The sequence below is a fragment of the Falco peregrinus genome, chromosome 6 (genome assembly GCF_023634155.1).
Source record: "Falco peregrinus isolate bFalPer1 chromosome 6, bFalPer1.pri, whole genome shotgun sequence".
Taxonomy (NCBI): domain Eukaryota; kingdom Metazoa; phylum Chordata; class Aves; order Falconiformes; family Falconidae; genus Falco; species Falco peregrinus.
In genome coordinates this window covers 48,002,791-48,017,908 of record NC_073726.1, presented here as the reverse complement: position 1 = coordinate 48,017,908, position 15,118 = coordinate 48,002,791, and the positions used below count along the sequence as shown (strand labels likewise).

The 15,118-nt window shown below is 42.1% G+C and overlaps 1 protein-coding gene across 3 annotated transcripts in view; it reads left to right on the top strand.

The window, feature by feature from the left end:
• Positions 1-6,166: 6,166 nt before the first annotated feature.
• ELK3 (ETS transcription factor ELK3) overlaps positions 6,167-15,118 on the top strand; it is a 39,706-nt gene continuing 30,754 nt past the window's right edge. Inside the window, exon 1 of one of the 3 annotated variants that reach the window (XM_027794218.2) lies at positions 6,167-6,591. The gene's annotated coding sequence lies outside the window, so the exon portion shown is untranslated. The remainder of the gene's footprint in view (positions 6,592-15,118) is intronic. The other 2 variants (XM_055809163.1, XM_005242668.4) reach the window with 2 other exon arrangements.

Sequence of the window (15,118 nt, the reverse complement as noted above, 5' to 3'; positions counted from 1 at the left end):
TCTGGATCATTCATATCAGGGTCCTAACTTACAAGTTTTGAATTGTCTCTCCATTACCATTCCTCAAGAAAAATGAGTACACATGCACATGTAAGGTAAAGGTATTCATTTTTTAACTTTTTTGGATTATGTGGCTTAGAAAAAGGATCTTCTAGCAAGCAAAAAGCAGCTACAATTATGCTAATAGCAGTTATGTCCCGCAAGAAACACATCACGCATGTACTTTATGGTCTGCACCAATGACTGGTTAAGGGGTTAGTTTTGACTTTAAAAACCCAAAGGTATTTTGAAGATTTATTTGCTTTTCCAAAGTGTCTTTTATATGAGGTTTATAATTATGACTATGAAGTATGAGAACAGGGAGGGCTTTAAGAAACATTATTTTATTAGAAAATGCATATGACCAAGAACATTCTTAATTAACTTTTTAACTACAAACATGATAATACAATCATTGAAACATCATAATCAAAGGCACAGTATACAGAAGAGAAAAAATATGTCATTTGCAATTAAGTGAAAACTGTTAAGTAGAAATTTGTCTCAAAGTGTGTGTCACACTGGGAAACATACAAGCTATAAGGTCACATGTTGAAGATAGAATCTGCACAATTTCATTCGTCATCTAAAGATCTCAGAATTAGTGTGGTCTGAAGAGAAGTGGCAGTGAGTTGCACTCCTTTTGACCAAAAGCATTTGCAAACAGTAAAAGCAGTTTAATTATATTCAAATGCTATGGTGGTATTTGGCAGTAGAAATACCTTGGTTAAGTTATATTTAGAGATTGGGTTAGATTAAAATAGACAGATGGGAGATGGGGGGAAGGGATCAATAAAATGCAAGCAAAGTTCTAGCTCAGACCTTTAATTAATTAGCCTGGAAAAGAAGTTGCTGTAGAACAGATTAAAAGATTTAAGAGAAGCGCGGTGACCTCTGAAACAGTTAACCTTTGCAGTTAGATTAGACCTCATGGTTATTCAAAGCTTCTTGGAATCCTCTTCCTCAGTTTCAGGGGTTGCTCTTTTAGGTGCTGTAGGCTCCTTCAACACACATCATCGACCTGACATTCCTTAAATGACAGAAAATCATAGGCAATTGCACTGCACACAGGAGGTGATTCCTTATAAATCTTTCACTAAGAAGGCAAACCTAATGAAATTGCACACGCAAGTGATGCTTTTACTTGAAACATGTTGGGTCATGTGCTTTATTCTACAACAACATACAGGGAAAGCAAAATATTCAGGAAAGCAAAAATGTGCCAGAGGAAGAGGAGTGTAAAACAGTAATTTCCCCCAAACACTCCTTCCTGATCAAGCACCACAGCCTTCCGGGGGTGGGTAGGGGAGAAGAGGAAAACCTTGGGGACTCCAAAACATCATTCCCTTAAGGCTGAAGGCAGATTTCTAATTGCTACCCAGCAGTAATTCTCATTCACAGCCTCTGTCACGAGGGACTGGAACATACTCCCCGAGGGAAAAGGAAGTCCCTGTGAGGATGGAAGCAGCTCCTGCTTTCTTGCATAGGTCCTGCCATCTGCACAGTATACTCGTATAATGGTGTGAAGAAGCACTCAGCCCTTCTGCCTCTGACAGGAAAAATTTTAGGTTAAAACCCGAAGAATTTCTTTGTTCCACAAAATACGGTATGAGGTTTTGAACCTTTTGATGATGACATGCAATTGTTTTTCCCACTAATCTGATACAACTTCAAACAAGAGGTTTCCCAACAGTGAACACAGTTCTGTTGATGTCTGCCACTGAAAACCTTTCCCAAAGCTCACAGTTTTACTCTAGATAGCTCAGCAAAAAGCCCAGGAAGAAATAATGCTTGCTGGGGGAAAACGTGTAGTCTAGTCTTGAGTTTCCACGGGTTTAGAGTCAGTGTTACACCCTGGAGGCAGCACTGTACAGTATTGCAGACAGCACTTTTCTTGCCAGTGAAGCTGCCTGTAAGATGAGATAAAACTGAGGACCTGACCACTTTGTGAGCAATAAGGGATCCTCTGGGACTTTTTGCGATAATGAAGTTGTTGGCTCTGAAGCCCGTGTTTGTCCAGCTACAGGAAAGTGTGAAAGAGAAAAGCCAAACCTGCTAGAGGAACATTTCATCAATATTGATGCAGCATTTGCAAGGCATTTAAGTAGTATGTTGTGAAGGGCAACCAAGAATCCTACATAAATTAGGCTGTCATTACAACTCAGGTAATTAGTTTCTATATACCCAAAATCTATATATTTCCAAAATCCCCTGGAAATCCCCCTGTAACCTGGCAGGTGGTTATTCAAGCTAGAATTATTACAAAATAAGAGAGAAGAATCATTATGATTATCCCACAGAACCTTTTGTGTTATCATAAAGGCAGACACAAATTTGAAGCCTCTTCACTACAGATCCTGTAATCTAGAAATACAAAATGTTTAGAGAGGGTGAAACAATGTATACATTCATTAAATATAGTTGCAATTAAAATATTAAATGAAACAATTATGTCCAACTGCTTTCAACTTTGTTCTTGATTATTACACAATTATAAGTGTCTGTGTATATTTAAGGGAAATTGTGTACCGCAAACTGACATTGCAATTATTTAATTTAACTTAATAATTTAATTACAGTGGGACTCAAGGCTTGGAGTGAAATTACATTAAAGCCTGGACCAACGTGGATAGGAGCCTCAGCCTGAAAAGCTTAAATAGAGATCTGGAACACAGCAAATCTACCTTTGTTTTTTTGTTTCCCTCTTTTAGATTGGTTAATTACAGCAGCACATGAGATTTATGAACAGTTTAAAAATATGGTAGAAACAATCTGAAAGGACAGATAAAGCCTGGTTTCTTAATTGATGTAATCTAATAAAAATGAAGCAGAATTATAGTCACTATACTTAGGAATGCTTTAGGGCAATTTTTTGAACAGGACAGGTTTATAAATACAGACTCTTCTACAAACTGCACCATGCCTATATAAAAAGGACACAGAGACATCCTGGGAGCATGTATGTGTTCAAGGATCACCTGAACCCATCAGATTAGGACTTTCAGCAGTGATAGCCTGCCTTACTGGTTGAGTAGGAACTACCTCTAGTTACACTTAGTCCTTTACAAGTGTGACAGCTGTTGTCTGGACCAGCTTTGAGCAAGGAACCATTTCCAAAAGTAAACCTCCAAATCTTCACATCTTGAGGACAGGACTAAGGCTTTATAATTAACAGCTGTCATGATAATATGTGTTGATGAATGGACATGAATCGAGACACAGAATTTGACTAGTGTTGAGTCTACTAAAAAAGTAACCACCATTTTTGTGACTACATTAACAAACAGATTTTCTGAGTGGAATTGCTTTTGCAGAAGAAAAGGTTTCTTACACAATACAAACCTGCAGTTTTCCTAATTCATCACCTTGTATTTTTGCAGCAGATAATCCTTAAGGATAACTATAAGTCTAGATTAATTTAGCCAGGCAGATATCACAGATAAGAGAGTTTCAGCAACCATTCTGTAAAGCACAGTGCTTTTATCAAGCACATAGGTGCAGTTCCCAAAAAAATTTCCCAATGACATTCACAGTGCTAGAATCAGTAGCCCTGGCCAAAAGCTCCCATTTTCTTCCAATTCCAGCAGAGATTTCTTGAATTCCTCATTTCCACCATCTCCTGATGGCTTTATTCCAGTAAACAAGTTCTGCACTTCCTTCTCCAGCATCCGTAAGGTAATATGAAGAGCCTTCATCCAGTGGTCATCCAGTCTCCATCATGGCAGCTTTATTTAGGTTCCTACCTCACTATCAAGACAAAAAAAGGACTGGCACTGTAAAAAAACACTCTTGTGCTGTCAAGCAAGTCAAAGCATAATAAATAAACATTTAAATTTTCAAAGATTTTTTTAAAGACATAGTGTTACTTACTTTTTGTAGAAGAAGTGTTATATTGATTTAGAGATTTTGCTCTCTCAGATCTTCACACCAATAACCAGACAAGGCAACTCCGAAGTGTCTCTGCTTTGCCTCTTGTTCGCAAAACAAATGAAAGATAGACGTGTAAGATGAATGCTGGTTCCCCCAGCTGTCAGTCCAGCATTGCATATTGGTACCATAAAAGCTTCTCTGGCTGCCCTGGTTTTGCAGACCTGGGTCTTCAGTTGTAGTTTCCAAACAAAGATTGATCCCTGCATCCTAATGACTTAAACACAGTGAGGACTTCATCCACTGCGCATTTTAATCTAGGAAATATACTATCTCAAGTTAAACATTTTAATGCTTCTTTATTTGGGAAACACAAAATGAGGATTTAGCAGACCTCATATCTGTATTCTAAAATTCAGAATGACTTCTACAGGGGAATAATTTAAAGAAAATAACAAATTTACATAATTCAGTGTGCCAGTACTGTGTTACTCCTACTCCCCCATGGCACGTTCGAAGACAAGAAGAAAAAAACTTGAAGGACTTCCACAGGAGACTCGCAGTTTGCTCACCACCAGCCTTTTGGATGCTATTGACTAATGCTTAGTGGCCAACTGCGTGTTGCGAATGGAGCGATGCGCTTCACTCGTAAGGCAGAAGTGCCAATATGTTTATCGGTATAAAACAGAGATTTAACAGAGTTTGATAGTAAATGTGACAGTAGTTTAACAAGATTCAATGGCAAGCTACACTTGATTGTTTACTTGCATAGAGGACAGGGTCAGACAAACTGTTGAGTAGACCCTCCTGTTGAGTCATGAGGTTTGGAACAGACTCCCCTGAGTTCTAAACTCCTTCTCAGAGGGGAGTTTGGATGCAGCCAGATCCAAGCTTCGCTTCAGACTTGGACAATGGCTTATATCTAAAGGATTATGTATGTGCAATCCATCCTTTATACCACTTAGCTAAGATTTCAAAGTTTAGGATGCTCTTAATCAATTACTGAGTCTGTTGCCTCAAGGAGTAACCCTGAGAGGCGTCCCTACTCAAGGGGAGATGCTGTCATGCAGTCTGCTGCCATGCAGGAGAGGTCGGCGGGCCCTGGGCTGTCCACTATTTATGGAGCAAGGTAATTGACTCGTAGTCATATTTGCATACCGACTACAGAAGTTAGTTTCTTTCACTCTTAGCTTGAGTCAGACCTTGACCAGCACTGGTAAGTGGGCACATTGTTCACAATAGCCCTTGGCTATTGTGTTGTTATCCTTCTCTCCTGAATTCATTTTGAGTTGATACAGCCATCGTGACCCCCACAGATGGTTATTACTTGAGCACTGTCATGGAAACAAAGGTCTGGGGAGGGAGGGGGGAAGGACACTGCCACACTGCAATCAGCAACAACCCAGCAGAGTGATAAAAAGTAATCACACTTTCTTTCTATGCTATCTTGCACATCAAGAACACTCTAGAACTGCAGCTACTGTGCTGGAATGATAAACCTCTTGTAACTGCTAAAAGAAGTAGCAGTGCAGTATTGATTATAAGGTGTTATGCACTGAACATCACCGATGTGCTGGGCAGACAGAAGATAATGTCACTCAGTCGGAGAATTTCCAAATAAAGTTAGAAATAGTACAATGCAGATGTATGAGACACAAGGAAAGACACAGAGGCTGTAAACTGCAAACACGGGAAATCTGCCCCTTGTAATAAATCCAAACCAACAGTTCAGATCAAAGGTCTACAGCTTCAGGGTCAAAGCCTAAATCCCAGTCAGCAAACTACCGCTGGCCTGCCTGAGGCATGATGTTGAGCTGGAAGACCCAGCTCGGGTTTGACAACAGGAGCGCCCACTGACTTTTAAAATGCCATTTCCCATAATTTATATCCTTGTGCCATGTCGCGCCGCTCCCGTATTTTGCTGTCTATGCGAGGTCCAGCTTGAGAAGGCGCCCCAGCACGCTCGGGCAGCAAGGGCGCACCGCCAGCCCGCGGGCACCCAAGGCTGAGCCCCCAGCCCGGCGGGGCCAGGCGGCCGCCGCTCCCAGGGCCAGCGCCTCGCCCAGGCCCCTCGCCATGCGCCGGCAGGACGGAGCGCCGCTCCCGGGCGCCTCGCAAGCAGCTCCCGACCGGCAGCCGGGGACAAGCGGGCACGGTCCTGCCAAGGCGCTGCGGCCGGCTGGTAGCCGTGTGCCGCCGGTGGGCCCAGCGCCGGGCTGGTGGGAAGCTCCTCCCCAGGGGTGTAGCACAGGAAGAGGTGGAGGTCGGGGGAGCCGCTGGAGCTCCCTGCGAGCCGCTGGAGTTACCGTTACCCGTTTTACTATGTGTGTGTCTTGTATTACAGCCATGCTGCACATCAGTGGCCAGAGCGAGGGGAGAGGGGAGGAAAAGCCTGTTTACACAGACTGCAAACCGCCTGGGGAATAATGCAGGAAAGGAAGTGAGCCGGCTCTGTCTGACTGCTCTGACTTCCTGCTCGCTCTCACACGGGCGCGCACACACACACACACACACACACACACACACACTCCGGCCGAAAAAAAAAAGGGGGGGGGGGGGGAATCAGGATCTCATTACAAGAGCAACAGAGCGTTTGCAGAAGACTGTCAGCATGGAGAACCAGGGGATTTTACCCAGCTCCCTCTAAACTACCAGGAGAGAGCGGAAAAGTCCCTCAGCCGCTGGGTAGGTACAAGTGCCGCGGCGCCTGCCCCGACTCCTGCAAAGTTTCGGGGGTCTTCGGGGAGGGGGAGAGGAGGCCGGCGCCCCCCTGGCAGGTGGGGCAGCGCGGGGGACGCCGCGGGGCAAACGGCGGGCTGGAGGTGAGGAGCGCGGGGAGGGGGGCTCGGAGCCCCACGCGGGGCCGGGGGGCCCGGGGGTCCTGCCCAGGTGGGGCCCGGGCAGCGCGGACGGCAACGAGGGCAGGGGGCGGAGGCTGGAGGGCGCGGGCTCCCGCCGCCTCAGGGGACTCCTCGCACCGGTCGAGGGCTGCCCCGGGGGCCCTGCCGCCCCCGGGAGCCGCGGGTGTAGGTGAGGGGACGGAGCGTGTGCGCGGCGCGGGCGGGCGCGGGGGCAGGGGCTGGGGCGTGAGGGGAGACCGGGCCGGGAGGGGGGCGCTGCCTGACAGGGCGGAGCGGTCGGGGGGAGCCCTGGGACCCCTTCCACCCCGCAGCCCCCTCGGCGGTGCCGGGTCGTATCCCACCCCCCCTTCCCCGCCTGTGTCCGGCTGCCGGGGCCGCGGGGGCCTGCCCCGTAGGAGCAGCATCACGATAACGGCGTTCGGGGCGGCGGGGGCCGCCCGGGTGCCTGTCACGGCGGCGGGGGTCGCCGCGGGGTCCCCAGCGCCGCTGCGAGGCCGAGCGGGGCCGGGGGGGAGGCGGGGGCGGGGGCGGGAAGGCTCTTGCAGAAACTGCAGAAGGGGCTTTAAAAAAGAAAGGGGAAAAAAAAAAAGTGTCGGGAGAGTTTCTGGCTTGTCTGGAAACAGCAAGACTAATTGCCATGCGCTTCCGGTTTGAAACTGGCAGCAGACAACATCTTGAAAATGAGTCACTGCAGCTCACAAAGAAACTCTGTGGTTTTCTCCCTCTCAGGTTTATGTATTTGCTCCTTTTTAGAGTTTCCTTTGTAGTCCTCTGCCTTCTCCCTGGCCCTCCCCCTCCCCGCTTTACTTAGCCACCCCCTGCCCCAAGACCCCTTGGCCGACGTGGATAGTTTCCACGACCAGCCGAAAAAACACTAAAAATGTTTGTAAGGGAAGGGGTGGGGGTGGGGGGAAGGAGAGAGAGAGAAAGGGAGAGAAAGTGGAGAGTTGTTTTTGGATCTGGCTTTGCTGAAGGTTAGAGGGACTCTGATGCTGCAGGGGGAAAAAGTTCCCTGAATTTTCCACTGGCTGCAGGAAGAGAGCCCATTTAGTCATGGCTAAGTAATGTCTGCACACACACCAACTAATCTCATTAGGAGTTTCCGTTCGCTAACACAGGAGGGTTTTGTGAAGCCCTGTCAGCCTTTCTAACATTGCAGTTGAAAGGGAGACAAGTTACATCTTTATTTACTTAGGGGTGTAGTGCTAAGACAAGTTTACACCATGCAGCATCTTTTTGGTCATGAGGACTCCAAAAGCCAATGGTTTTGTTTAATTTCAAGCAGAAGGTCATGGTTCATCTCGTATTTTGCTCATACAGACTTTTCAGTTATTTCAGATTAAATGTAATTTATGCATAGATAGTTTGATAGGGTGAAGTGCAGAGATGGGGTACACAGAAGCCTGTGTTACAACCGGTATGTGCTATGCATCTGTGACAGTTGTGTGTAACTGCACTATTAGAAGGCTCTTGTGCCAAGATACTGAGGTGATGGTCGTGTACATTCACTCACATAACCCTCCCATACTGGTGCTTTACATACCTAATTTTCAAGAGATTTTGTACATGCCGCTTTTGTCTTAGTGGTTTGTGTAATTATTTAATGATGATGATTTATTTTCATAGTGGTCCTGAAAGAAGTCTATGTTCAGAATTAGAAAGATTTTTGCCATGCCCCACTGATCTTTAAGTTAGAAGTTAACAACTTTGTGCAAAAAAAAAAAAAAGGTCTGGAGCAAACAAAGAAAATGGAGTCTTGCTTGCAAGTGAGTTTTGACTTGAGGAAATATCAAAAAATGTGAATAAAATTGCATGTAATAGGAAATAACACTTAGCTACTTATGTGAGTCATCATTTGATAGCACTAAACTAGCAAATATTGTGCAAAAAAGTAGTACTTGGTTGGAGAACTAATTGCAATATACTATGTGTTTACCTTAGAGGGTCTTCAGTGTTTCCTGTACTTCCTATGTCCAAGCTGCTTAGAAAAGTTCTTTATTAACATCATTTTACAGAGGACTTTTATTACTGGATTAGTGGTACAGTCTCCATACACTGATGCCTCTTGATTTCCTAGTTGAGCAGAGAAGAATTTTTGGAGTAGTGTGTAAAACAAAAAATGCCTAATCTCTGTTTCAGTCAAATGCAGTCATCAGGTAGTAAGAGCTTTTGGAGTTCAGGAGTTTTATTTCCTTGGTAAAATTCTAACTGCATTACTGGGCATAATGTTAAAAAATCTGTTGAATATGTTATGGAACAGTTAGTGTGGTGTACAATACCAAAACTCGTACTGAAGAGCGTTCCCTAGCTCTTATTATTTCTCTTTGAAATACGAACATTAAATTGCCCACTTATTGCATTAAATATTGAAGGAATTTCAGTGTGCCATTTAATGAATCAGCGTAGATGAAGCACACACATATACAGATAAATATATATGTAGTTTATCTACACTGTATAAATTTCATACATTGTTTTCACTCAGCATAAATAAAAGCATCTTGATGTCCTCATAGAAAAACAGGTGTAGTAGTAGTGTACTAGTTGTGTTCTGTATATTTGAAAAAGTGAATAAGAAGTAATCTATATATGTGTCAAAAATACAACAGTTCTGTTTGGAACAGAAAGAAAAATCCAAATATCAAATAGTGCGTGATGGTTTTCACTCAAATAATAAAGGTGTTTTCACTGTAAGTATGATTTTATTCTTTACCTGTTTTAATTTACAAAGTATGAAGGTGTGTGAGAAGAATACATAGTATCTCCTAAGAGAGGAGATATTGTCATCATTGCTTGTATGTTGATTTTCCAAATCCCGTCTATGAGTTGTTCCTAAAAAGAAGAAACCTACAGGTTTATATCCTTTCTGATGTCACCAACTCCAGCTAGATGCAACAGCTGAAATAAGCACAGGGCGAGAAACTCAGCTACAGTCTTCCTCATGACTGTTTTTATAAACCACTGTGAACATGGATGCTTTTATGTGTAGAAACAAAAATATTTTATTCATTTGCAGTTCTTACTGCTTACTGATTCACAGTGGTTCTTTGCTCCTGTTACTTAATGTTATTTCGTTAAACTTAAATCATGAAAAGTATCTCACTCCAAAGGCTGAAGTATTCCCCTTTGCTGTGCGTGAAGTCCAGTTACATAAAATTTACCTTCTTGCTGTAATGCCCTTCTTGGGATGGAGGCATACTTATGATAGAGGTATTCTTATGGGAAGGTATTACTGGTCAAGTGACTTAATATAACTGAAGTTGAAATTTACCTTGGTTTAAACATCTGTTCTGGAGGACTTGGCACAGAATGAAAGTAATCTTGAAGGTTCACTAAGGTGCTTGGAGCTTGTTGCTTGCTCTGAGGTTCCTAAGATTACATGTAGGAAGATAGGTATACCTAATACGGATGTGGAGGTCTATCAGCTGTACAGAAAATACAGATTTTAGCTTTGGGAATGCAATCACATGACAACATGTTGCTTCAGAAGAAAGAAATGGATGCCAAAATAAACAGACGTTTGGCTACTGAAGGTAAGGGAGAGTGGGATAAGGGCGGGAGAACCAACACACAGTTATTTGTGAAGCATGTATTTATAAAAACTTACTTTGACTAGTGTATCTTGGTGACCTGGTATAAAATTCGTATGCTCATGTAGTTACTGTTATCTCTGTGAGCAGTTGTCGGTCATAGTACTAAATAATCTAGGATAGCAAAGATAAACTAGCTAGGACTTCCCACAGAGATATGGCAGGTTGGACTCATTTGTGCCATTCAAACCGTTTACCAGTTTTCTTGTGGTGGCTCTGATGTGCAGCATGCCTGGATGCTGCTGCTTGAATCCATCTAGAGCCGTGACACTGATTATAGGACACTGTCAGCCTGAGCCCATTGCAAAGAGCACTGTTGGTTTTGAGCTGCGGTGTGTCTTTATAACCGCACCCAAGGGTTCATGCAGCAGGCTGTCACTCACAGGCCTTTGAAAATCCTGTTGTGCTGTGCATCCCTGGGTTGATTCACGTGGCTTTCTCCTTGGTGTTCACCACAGCAGGGAATCTCACAGTCTCGAATCATTAGACAGATACTTTTGTCAGTGGCTTGCTAAATGAATCAACTAATATTCTGGAGGCTGTTGAAAGCTCTTGAAAGACTGAATATGTGTGTTCTCATGTTGAAGTATTTTGTTGAAAAATGAATGATTAAAGAATTAGTCATGATTTGGAGGAGAATGTCAAGGTGTAGGCACAGGAAGTCTAGCTCACTGCACCGCAAAATACAGGGCTGCATGTATGGAAACAAAGCAGATGAAGCACAAAGTATGTCTCATCTGTGCGCTTCACAAAAAGAAAATGCGTCTTTGTCCTTAAAGCTTTCCTTAACTCAGTAATTGTGTCAGAATTCAAATTCTTAATTGTTTGCTGTTAAGAGTGGATATTAATTCAAAAGATCGTTGAAGGAGACTTGCTGCTTTTCTAAAAGCAAAGACTAAAGAAAATACCTGCCATAAGCGTTGTGAAAACATCACTAAGGCACTAACTGCCAGCTAATTCAATGCCATTTAATAACTGTATAGTCATTTTGCATTTTTAATTTTGTATGAATACTGTGGTAGTTTTTGCAGTACCAAAAAGTACCCTGGAACTGTTGATCTGCTTAATCAGTGTAATTCATGGCTGGTATCTCAGAGTGTACTGAAACACTAAATATTTAAGTAATTATTTTATAGTTATATTACAGTTAAGAACGTTGGAGGACAACTTTTGCCATGACCTAAGCAGATACGACTCAGCTGAAAATTAGACTTTTTTACTCTGATGGAGTTAGTTACCAACATCACGTCTGATTTGCTCAAGTAGCATTGCTGTGACTAAAGCAGTGGTGTTTGTCCTTTTCGTATCTGTGGAGCCATAATTATTTTTGAGCAGTTGTGCAGATGCCTATGTTGCAGTTGAGCCAACTGTAGTAGGACGGTGGTACTTTTGCCCCTCCTTTAGGAGGAACCCATAGACTTCTGTGTCAAGGGCCACATGTTGAAAACTGCTCGCCTGTATGATGACACCTATGAAATGGATACACCTATGAACTAAGACAAATATCAATCAGCTGTGTGAAGAAAAGTTTCTAAAGACTATGCCATGTGCTCTGTCTACATCTGAGCAGTTAGATACAGCTCAGGGTCTTCAGGAGAAGGATTTCTGTAGGAAACCACAAACTTACTTTGTTTTGATCTTTTAAAGCACTTAGACATGTATTTATTTTTGAGTGTGTCAGCACTTCTGTTAATGCACTGAGATTAACTGCATGTTGCAAACATTTAAATGCTAGCCTAGGCCTTGAATGTAACTAAGGCGTTGGAGTAACTCTTGCTTGCCCTGTGCGGGTGTCCTCCTAGTCTTCCCATAGCTTTTCTCTAAATTTTGCAGTGTCAGGATGTATTGCGTGTGTGAGGGATACTGCCCATTCTCTGGCTTTCCTCAGACCCATTTCAGTCATTTCAATCACATCTGTGTTGCTGCTTGCCAACTTACTACTCGGTATTTGAAGATTCAGAATATACTTTGGATACTCCTTGCAAATACCAGTTACTGTATGTTAAGGTATTTTGGCTTTCACGCAAACAACCCTGTCTTAGTTTATTCAGCTTTAAAGTATACAATTTTTTTGATTTTGTGGATCCTAACTTGAAGATAATTTGAGGTACTGGGAGAGGAAAACTTACGTCTTACATGTTGTCTTTTAGTTTTAACTGTCACTAAATTATGTAATGAATCATTTGGTTGTAATTTTTATGGTTCTTACCAATCATTCAAATGTGGTAGAAGGTTTCTAAGCACTAACCTATTAAGTCCTGTTAATACAATTTTACAAGACAGGTCTTTCTCTGAAAATACTAGTGAACAAGCAAAGACGTTTGTGTAAAATATGTTTTCACAGTTGTACAAAAAAGATTATATTCTATCTAAATGGTTTTAATCAAATGCCCTCCTATAAGTTTCCCATCCTCATTTTGCAAAACAGCTGACAGTTCATCTGGAAAACAGATTTCTATTACGCATCCATTTGCCTCTATTGTGGTGATACCACCTCTTTACTGCCTCTCTGTATATTTCTTTTTTTGTTTTGGTTTTTGATATGAAGAAAATTGATCAGATGTATTTCAGTTTAAGCTTTTTGGGAAAGATGCTAATGAGTGTTATTGTTTTCAAATGTTTATATTGTGGTAATGTTGAGTGGCCTCTGTTGTATCAAGTCACAATATGGTACAAACAAAAAGTTTATAGACTCAAGTACCACTATTATTTGTTCCCAGCAATTAACAGTAAATCATGAGAAGAAATAATCTTTTAAAAGCATTTGGAAAGTAAGAACAAATTCCTTTTGCAACTCTGTTAGCTAAATCTGGAGAAAGTTGACTACCTTCAGAGAATATCTTCCATGTTATACTAATACAGCTGAGATGGGAATGTGGGTTTAGATTCTAGATACAGACCTCTGTGAAGTCTGGTGACTCAGAGCAGACTCAGAGCAACTGGCGTGTGTGGTTAGTTTAGCAAACTGCGAGCGTGGAATAGGACTGGTATAGGAAGTATGACTGCAGCTCTCCTTCAGTACTGCCGCTTCAGTACTGAAGCGTTGTGATGCAAATACTTCCAAAACTGCACAGTACCAAGGCTGGATTGTTTCCCTGGAACTAGGGTACAATAAAACTGACTGTACAATCTCATCCAAGTTGAGGAGAGGCGGAAGAGGCTTTAAATTTTATTTAAACGTGGAATCTTATCCAGGGTTCAGCATACAAATCAAAATAGTGGCTGTTATGTATCCTGAGCATCAGACACTAACAAACTAGTTGGTGTATTGATATCAATTCTAAACATGGGCAATCTAGGCACTTTGTATACCAGTAATCCTTGAAATAGTGTCCCGTTTGTTTCTCCGTCATAGTTTGCAGCTGCCATGGGAATTAGTTTAAGTACAGAGGACACAGACAGTACAGTAAAGTAACAATCAGATCTTCTGTTGGCTGAAAATCTCATGTATTTTTTTATATATTCTGTTGGGTATTCCAGCATTTAATGAATGATGTTAGGGGAAATGTGTGGGTGTGACCTTCAGGTTCTTGTTGGTGTAGTAGGCAAGTGAATAATGCCAGAAGATAAGAATCTTTTAATTGGGTTTCAGTTTAGCTTGGCGCATGATAAACATGCATATTAGAACTTTGATTAGAAAGGAGAATAGCAGATCTTTGAGATTTTGACTTGTAAGAGTGATTCTTAATTTAGGTTTTTACTATGAGACCATTGCACACAGAAATAATAGCATTTAAAGTGAAAAATATAGACCTTGACTAGTTGCTCATTTTTTATGACTAAGGAACTTACACCCTGGCTCATGCTCCAAGAACTATTGCAATAGCACTAAAGTTTTGGGAAGAAATTATCCAGGTAAAATACCTCTATGTGTATGTAGGTTACCATCTGCTGAGTTGTGTTGTGCCATTTTCAGTATAATGCTATAATTGACTCCCCTTGCAATGTGGCAATATACAGGTAAGCCTGTATATTTTTTAATAGTTTGATGGCTCATTTTGCTAATAGAGCAAATTCTGAAAATGCAGTGTGCATGGGAAGGTGAGCTCTGACTGCCAGTGTAAGCTGTGATGATCTTGCTTCAGGTTTTGTGGAAATTGCCAGCCACCTCAGTTTGCCTGAACAGAACTCCCAGGACTACATTTCCTGTGCTTCTGGCCACGTTCCTCTCTGCTCATGGTCTTAAAAAGACGTGGTGGTTTATCTAAGTTTCTAGTCTAGGAAAAATCGGTTGAGAAGGGAAGATCAGGTAAAAAATCTGAATATGAAATGTTTTAAAACCAACATTTGAGACAGTTTAGTAGTATTAATACACCATTTGAAATATTAGAGGCACTAGCATAAGTTACAAAGCATTTGTTCTGTTGTCACAAAATTGGAAAATTTAATACTTCAGTTTAAGAAGGGAGTGCAAGTAAGGAAAAAGCATTTACATTTGGGAGTAATCATCAGTAGGTATGTCATGTAAACTTTCAGAATAACCACTGTTCCTGGAGGCTGTATCTTGTGCCCTCTTTAGCTATTTTTTTTTGTTTTCATGCATATCTTCTCTGAATTTATCAAAGGGACTATCAGAAGTTTTATATAGGGCAGTCAAATAATCATGATCTGTGTGCTACTGATGCCGACAAAAAATGTAAGAGAAAGTCATATGGGAAAAATAAACATATAGGGCTGGCTTTGAAAGGAGAAGTCCCTCAGATTGCATTGTAGTGCATTGCCAGCGTGCCACAGATGTGCACCACATGAGCAGAAAGCAGT